Raw genomic sequence first — 9,030 nt, forward strand, 5'->3', positions numbered from 1 at the left:
ACAAGTAGTCAACAAAAAACATCAACATCAAAAACACCTCATAGTTCGGAACCCCACGTGGTGTTTCGCCACAGGGCACCATTGTTTGTACGAATTATTTACTAATTGTTGGAGAAGCTAAATCAAAGTTTAAGGACTTTAAGTCAAAACTTATGAGAGTTATTCGGTGATAACCGGTTATAAGATATCAGTAGACCGATTGGACCTAGCGTCCGTTGTTTTTCAATGATAAAATCATTGCCAATATTGAGGTTTTTAATTATGTCTCGCTGTTGCTAGACTTCTGTGCAAAATATCCTAAAAATTATATGAAGTCCAACCTTGATATGCCCCCTTAGGTTACTATAACTCTGCTGGAATAGTGGAATTTTGTCCTATCTCAATAAAAATTTGTGCGAGAATGGTGTATCACCCATCATTTGAAATGAGGTAGATGGTTGTTCTAAAGGTACATGGTGTTTTCGCATGGAGCAATCATTGCATAAATTATGCGATGGCTAATTGCGGCACCTAAAGAATACCCGATGGATTCATGAACCATTCTGCTACCGGAATAACTAAGATGGTTTTTAATTACGTCACCAGAAGTTAAACAATCAGAACATTTCAATTAATCAGTTCATTGAAGCTTGCCAATAAAATAAGAGACCAAGAAGCCTACATGCAATTTTTCGATTTACTTTTCGGATCTGGGCTCAAAAAAATTCCCCTCTATTCTCTACTCGAACAAAGAGGAAATTGAGGTGATACCAATTGAGATGATTTTCGAAACGGCACATCAGTACTTAATAGGTAGAGAAGCTCATTACAAACTTGAAAGTGATATGTATTTAGTTGAGGAGAGCCAGAAAAGCAGTTCGGTTTCCAGCTAAAAAAGAAAAGTTCGGCAAATAATGTTTTAAAAATCAATTTCCCCTTCCTTGAAAAAAGGATGAGAAAAAATCCTAGAAAAATGGACAAATTCCTTTGCAGAAACAGCTTCAAGCATTTCTTTTCCCAAAATATAGGCTAAATATATACATGATTCATTTCCAAATACTATGCTCGACTGTCAATACTGAATCGACAGTTCAGCTCGATTGTACCGAATTTCAAATCATCTTAATTTTTATAGCTGCTTCGAAGAACGGTCATTTCAGTTATATGTTACTGTATTCACAGCTTCGTATTTATATCTAGCCTGTTTTTAGGCTAAAAAAGACCTACCAACCCAACTCGGTTTTTGAGCGACATAAAAATGGGAGCTTTAATTTTCGAAATGCTAAATTTTGAAGTTTCGAATTTCGTTTATCATTTCAGAATTATCAACGAACGAACGCAAAAAACCTTCATTTTCTGAAAACTGCAACTTTACTCCTTATCTTGTTTTTGCAAAAGAGTTTTGCAAGAAACAACCTTGAGACCTCTGGATCAGTAGACAACTACCCTTGCTATTAACCAATATGTAAATATTTTATTTGTTAGTACTCAATCTCAAATTTGAAATGAGTTTGCAAAATACGTTACTAATTAATTCAATTAGCTGGAAGCAAATAACACTCAATTTGAAGCAAAACAGTTAAGTAGTTACAGCTTATTCAACTTCAAAGGGTTGTCGGGTCATTCCATGTTATTTACCGTTACAAGCAACTATGTTTTGCGATGCTAAGAGCTGTTTCCATGGCTTCTGTTTAGTTTGCACATAAGTTCGAACGTTTGATAGAACTCGTGGAAGGTTCAATTAAAATTTCAAAACGAAAGCCAATTAAACAATACTGCTCGTATCGGGTCGAAGCCCTGAATGTTCCGACTGCCTTTTAAGGTCTATAGAGCAGTAATAACATGAAAAAATTTATTTGGCAAATAAGTTTCCTTCAACCAATTTGGAACGATTTCTAAGACGGATTAAATCTGCGCTTACGCGTTAAGCGCGAAATATATCGCAAGTCGTCCCAAGTTGGGCAAAATGTCAATCTTTAAGCCCCCATAACTTAACAAAAAATGATCACAGCTGAAATATCTTTTTAAATTTAAGCTCAATACAGCAATACTTTTTGAATGATACAAAAGTTAGTCAAAGCTGGCCAGTTAAAAAGTCAAAATTTGTCTTAAGAAAAAAACACCCGAGCCCAAATATTCCGTTACTTTCCCTAAGAAGTCTAAAGAACAAGATTAATCGACTTTGCTGTGCACGTAGCACAGAGTATTCCGACCAGCTGATTTGAAAATTCGAAATTCTAACTATTATTATTTTTTTTGCAAAAGTGTTTTCTAAAATTCTTGAGCTTTTTCCTAGAAAGGGCGATTAAATTAGGGGGAAAATTGCAAGAAAAATCCGTAACTCCAATTAAAAAGTTGTTAAAGTTACATAAAAATTAAATATGGGAGGCCAGTTTATCATCAATTTGGCTGAATTAGTCTGATAATTGAAAAATTATTAGACCAGCTTTCCTCGAGACATTTTTTGAATTGTTAAAATCAGAATCAAGACCAAAAGGATTTTTATTAAGGTACCACTTTTGGGCCCTTTTAAATTTTCTAGGAGTATTTTAGCTGCAAAAATTTATTTTCTTCCCACTTTTAGAGAAAGGTCGGAATATCAAAATTTACATTGACCTCTATTTGTTTGATAAGAGCCCAAAAACTTCAGGGGGCTGGAACAAGATTCTTATTTCAAACTTTTATTTTGATTTTTTGACATAATGTTTTCTCAAGTCTATTTTGTGAGGTTATTTTTATCAAAATATGATAAAAACTTCGTTTTTCAAGGATCAATTGCCAGCCAGAGTTTTAGAAGCGCTTCCAGTGAAGATATTTGTACATTAACAAGTACAAACATCTTAAAAATATGAATAAACAAAATTTCGAGCAAACGGGCTAAACAAAGCTTTACACTGCTTGCGATACGTCAAAAACATAGCCGGTCACAATCTAAAAAAACTTTCAAAAAAATGTTAAAAAAGGCATTTAGAAAAGTTTTCACATCAGGACTTGATTTGATGCAATTAACTTTGGAAGAAACCTGCCGAGATCGACAATTTTCAGTCTTAATATCATCAGCCCAAAATTACAATGCGCTAACTATGCCAACAAAACAAGAGTAGCTAACCGTCATGTCAAAAAAATTTGAATTTTTACCCTGAGCATTAAAAAATCTAAAGTTCAAAGTTAATAAGTCACACTTAGAGTGAAGTTTTTCCTTACAAACTTATCCACAATATGAAGCTAATTGAAGCAACATACACAGAAAGTTTCAAGTAAAAAACCTTTTTTAACAATTTCTTAAAAACAAGGGATAAAAAGATACAGACAAGATAACACACAAAACTCGGTTGAAACAGGCATTGGAAATGCAACGATGCTCAAGTTTGATGGGAGTCAAATGTCAGGGCTGAAAAATTTAGTCTTGAGAAAAAAGTCTAGCACGGATTCATTAAAGTTGCTCTCGCCAGTGTCTAATTATTAATGTATTTTTTCCAAAAGTTTGCTTCAGAAAATTTTTTAAAATAAATATCTACGTTTCTTTTTTAAAAATAAACGATAAATTTGAGGTGAAAAAGGCAAGAGTGAGAGTTAATGATAGCGTAGCAAGTGTATTATTTGTAACAGATCCAATTGAGAAACAGCTCGCATCAAATGTTGTTTATTTTTGTCGAAAAACCGAAAGCAGCCCGACAAGTCTTGGTCGACCCTAAGACAATTAACCGACACTTCGTTTGAAACAGAATATTTTCAGTTACAAGAAAGTATGTCGTCTGGATTTGAACCTAAGAATTTGGCCCACCCAGGCGTAGACGTTACCTTTCAGCGAAAATGGCCGAAAAAGATATCAAACATGATGTTATTGCAAACTGAAGTCATGAATGAGTCACATGATTTTGATGAACAAAAAGAAAACTATTTCCCAGCAAGTCAAGAACGATGGCGTTGCAAAAGTGTTTTTTTTTTCAAAAAATTTTTGTCATAGGGTTTTTTGGTTTTTCTTTGGAAATTTTTACGATGTTTCAAAAGCTCTTTTGTAGCAAATTTTTCGACATTGAACTAATTTTGGTTTATAAACAAAGCTCATGCATCAAGGTGGGAACAGTCGCGGTTTTAGTCTTGTAAAAATTCTGATTTTTATTAGATTTATATGATCCACGTTATAAAGAGATTTTGTATTCTCAATTTGTTAAGCAAATAGCACTTAGAAGCTTTCGACTCTCGAATCAAAGAGTTTGGACCAACCAAATTTTTCGAACTCTGTTGTCTGTCGTTTTTCTCGAGCAAAAAAAGGAACTCAAAATTATGAGCTTTACTTGAAGCCATTTTGAGGCCACAAAACCAAATGCCTTGTGTTGTTAGCCTAAGTGTATCCACAGCAAGAACACCTTTGAAAATAATTTTGATGAATTTGCTTTTTTGCGCCTTCAATACACGATTTCCTAAAAATTGACGTAACTAGCTCTTTTCAAATCTTTTTTAGTTGGCATGTCTCAAATAGTTGCAAAACAACGACAAAAACATGAAAAGAATTATTTATTCACTCGTTGAAATCATATATTCAGTTTTTATGTCCCGTGACTGTACCTGATTTAGCGCTTGTTGGTAATGTTTTCAAAAACAACTTTGTAAAAATTTTTTAAGATTATTAATAAGTTTTTTTTTAACTCAAAACGTATTCCATACATTTTAAAGACAGTAGGCCTAGTCAGGGCTTCGTCCAGATATGAGCCGCCCACAAGTTAGTTCTTTTGCTAATTAGGTTACATTTTTAATTTTTCAAATTTTACCCCTGTTTCAAGCAGTTAAGTTATTCCGCTGTTTTGTTGTTGAGCGTGAGCCTATGAAAACACTAAATAAGAAATCGGAAATGTAATAGCAATCGCTTTGCTGAAACAATCGTAAGCTCTTAGGCTTTTTTTATTGGTTTAAAACATCAATCAAATTTAGAGACTTCTTATCCAAAAAGTTTGCTGGCACAAACATTCTTTCAGAGAAACGCAAAATGTTCTGTTGATAATTTGATGACACTCTCCAATGCTTTTCTAAGTCTACGAAACCATTTCAGGGAGCTACATTCTCCCATTTTCAAAATTAACTTAAGCTCGTACATAATAACAAATTGAGCGATTGAGTGGTATAAATGTTTGGAATGTATATATTTCAACACATTTTACATCAAAAATTATACATAGCCAGGAGGGAGAATTCTATATTATGTCCTTTCAGGGAGTTTGTATAGATGTTCGTTTGCTCTTTAACTTATGGCTGTTTTGTGCAGATGAAATTATATGTGATTGAATCCTTTCAATTCTTGTGTAGAATTATGAAATTAAGTGGCCAAATTAGAAAAATCATTTGTTAAATGTGTACTGAAATAAATAGAACAAGACTGCTGTATCAGGGCGAAGCCCTGAATGTTCCGACTACCTTTTAAGGTTTACGGAGCAGTAATAACATTTAAAAATTAAAAATGTAATAAAACAAAAAGAAAAAAAAACTCAAAAACTTTAAAATTTTTCAATGAAAATCATCCCCCCACTCGCCATATGAAGTACAAAAGGATAGATTTCACTCCTTGCAACAAACCAATTATGGCAAATAAGCTTCTTTAAACCAATTTGGAACGATTTATAAGACGGATTAAATCTCCGCTAATGCGTTAATAGCGCGAAATAAATCGCGCGCTTATTGTCCCAAATTGGCCAAAATGACAATGCTTAAACCCCCGTAACTCTACGAAAAAAAATCACAGGTGAAATATCTTTTCAATTTTGAGCTCAGGACAACAATACTTTTCGAATGAAATAAAAAAAATTCCGTCAAAAATGGCTAGTTAAAAAGTCGAAATTTGTCTGAAGAAAAAAAACCCACCCGAGCACAAACATTCCGTTACTTTCGTATCGAAATCTATCCTTTTGTACGTTATATGGCGTGTGGGGGTGATGTTTTTCATAAAAAATGTCAAATTTTAGAAAAAAAATTTTCATTTTGTTTTCTTCCATTGAATTTTTTAATGTTATTACTGCTCCATAAACCTCAAAAGGCAGTCGGAACATTCAGGGTTTCGCCCTGATACGAGAAGTCTGGTTAGGTTTCAAGCTTTTTTGATACTTCGCATAAGTTGAAAAAAATCTACGCATCCAACTTCAATATTCTATCAAAAACTGTCTGTGATAGAATTCGTTCTTACTAAAAGTCATTTTATTTTTTTAAAAAATGTTCTCAGTTTTAAATCACTCAAAATTTAGATCTTACGCAACTAATATACTTGAAAGCCTCGAAAGTTAGCCAGTTTTTGTCCAAAAAATTGAAAAAACTATAGCAGCTATTGATTAAATAAGCACCTAAAATTTGTATTTTATCACTAATCATACAAGGTTTTTCCAGGTTTCTGATTACACAGTTGTACTTTAAAATTTATTTTGCTTAATCATCCTGTGTTTTTGTATTCGAGGAGTTTTTGATTTTTCGAGGAAAAAAACACACATGAAGCCAAAACTCCTCTTGATCAGAAAGACAGCAGTAGTGTATTTTTCTGCCCGCGTAAAAAACAGAAAACCTACTGCCATTTACAGCAACTTGTTCAATAAAAAAATTGAGGTGCTTCTCATTGATTATTTTTTAAATTAGAGCTTCACTTTTTCAGAATTTTCACCATTATAAATTTGTTGAATTTCCTATGCTTTTATTTAGTCTACCAATACAATTTAAGGGACCCACAATCTTCTTCCTTTTTTCACATCTTTTAGTGTTAGTTTATATAATATATCATTTTTAAAACAAAACGACACTTCGATGGAAAATTAATGATTTTTTAAATGTGGCAAATTAAAGCTAACACCATTTGTAACACAAAAAAAAATTAAACAATTGAGTTGACTAAATTTTGATTTGTTAACAAAATTGTTTTAATATAAAAAAGTCACATGGGAGTAGTATATATTTTAATAGGTTCAAAGGAGAGGAGATCAGTTAACTAAATCTTGTTTTGCTATTCGAGTTATGGCTGATATGTGCCTATGAAATTAGATATGAAAAAAAACTGCTTGTTTTTTAGGGCAAATCCTTGAACGTTCCGACTGCCTCCAAAAAATTTGGCCTCCGATAACGAATTTTTTTTTGTAATATTGATGAACTAAAGAACTTGGACCGTCAATAACAAGTATTGAATGTACAAATTTGAGTCTATCAAGAAATATTATGACCAATTAGCCTGATTTGCATTCAAGGTTTTGCTTTTTGCAAGATATTAAAGCGTATTACGCTTTCAGAACCATAAAGATTGTCCTGAAAAATTTAAATGAGCCTTTTATTTTATAAAATCCTCCTAATACTTGTTATTTTATGAATTATCAAATCGCTAAGCAAATGAATCGATGTAGTTTGAGGGCATATTGATAATTTCTTTCATTCGATTTTCAACGAAAAGATGGAATAGCAGTACTCAGTGCGGTTTTCTTATTGACAAATTTCGACTTCATAACTAGCCAGTTTTTAAAGGAGTTTTAATACACATTGAAAAGCGTTGAAACTTTGAGCTCCAAATGTATATTTTTTTGTTTTTTGGAAAGTTCTAAGGATTTGAAAATTGCCAAGATGGCTATTTTGGAGCAAATAGCGCACGACACATTTCGTTTCGCTAGCGGTTAAGTGGTAACTTAAGTCTTTTTTGACTCAAAAAATTGTTTTAAAGAAAACTGAAATAATTTAAATGGAAAAATGAGTACTTTGCTAGAAGCTAAAACTTTGCATAGGGTATTAGGGAGAAAAACATCATCAAAACTTAAAAAACTTCTGTTCTTAATATTTTTCTTCAAAAATCTAACAATTTTTCTCAGTTGGTTTTGATATGTAAATCTCAAAATTTTTGAAAAAAACTACTTGTTAGCTCTATTTCTATTTAGAAGACAGGTTAGTTCGTCTGATTGGTTATTGATTCACAAGTTTTCTGTACGTTTTAATTTTCAACCAATTAATAATTTAATAATAAAAAAATTGAATCCAAAAATGGTTGAAACGTGTTCAATCTGCATTCAAATTTTAAAAATTTTATCCACGATTCATGCAATTTTGTTGAGACTGTCAAAGTATTGAGAAAAGAAATTTGAATTGATTTGCGATCGCTTTTCCCTTTCAACTATGGCAAAAAAAAAACGTTTTTTTTTCATAGGAAATAAACAATTCGTGATAGCCAAAAATGTTGGGTGCTGTTAATTGGTCAAAATTGAATGGTTCAAGTTTGATTAAAACATAGAAACTTCAATTCAATCGCAAAGATGTTGAATGTTTTTTTAATGTTCACTTTCTACAATGTTCCCCTCACGAAATTCCGACTCCAGTTTTTGTCCAAAAAATTGAAAAAACTATTGCTGCTATTGATTAAATAAGCACCTAAAATTTGTATTTTATCACTAATCATACAAGGCTTTTCCAGGTTTCTGGTTACACAGTTGTACTTCAAATTTTATTTTGCTTAATCATCCTGTGTTTTTGTATTCGAGGATTTTTTGATTTTTCGAGGAAAAAAAACACACATGAAGCCAAAACTCCTCTTGATCAGAACGACAGCAGTGGTGTATTTTTCTGCCCGCGTAAAAAACAGGAAACCTACTGCCATTTACAGCAACTTGTTGAATAAAAAAATTGAGGTGCTTCTTATTGATTATTTTTTAGATTAAAGCTTCACTTTTTCGGAATTTTCACCATTATAAATTTGTTGAATTCCCTATGCTTTTATTTAGTCTACCAAAACAATTTAAGGGACCTACAATCTTGTTCCTTTTTTCACATCTTTTAGTGTTAGAATATATAATATATCATTTTTAAAACAAAACGACACCTCGATGGAAAAATAATGATTTTTTAAATGTGGCAAATTAAAGCTACCATCATTTGTAACACAAAAAAATTAAACAATTGAGTTTAATAAATTTTGATTTGTTAACAAAATTGTTTTAATATAAAAAAGTCACATGGGGGTAGTAGATATTTTAATAGGTTCAAAGGAGAGGAGATCAGTTAACTAAATCTTGTTTTGCTATTCGAGTTATGGCTGATATGTGCGTA

The sequence above is a fragment of the Symsagittifera roscoffensis genome, chromosome 3 (genome assembly GCF_963678635.1).
Source record: "Symsagittifera roscoffensis chromosome 3, txSymRosc1.1, whole genome shotgun sequence".
NCBI lineage: Eukaryota > Metazoa > Xenacoelomorpha > Acoela > Convolutidae > Symsagittifera > Symsagittifera roscoffensis.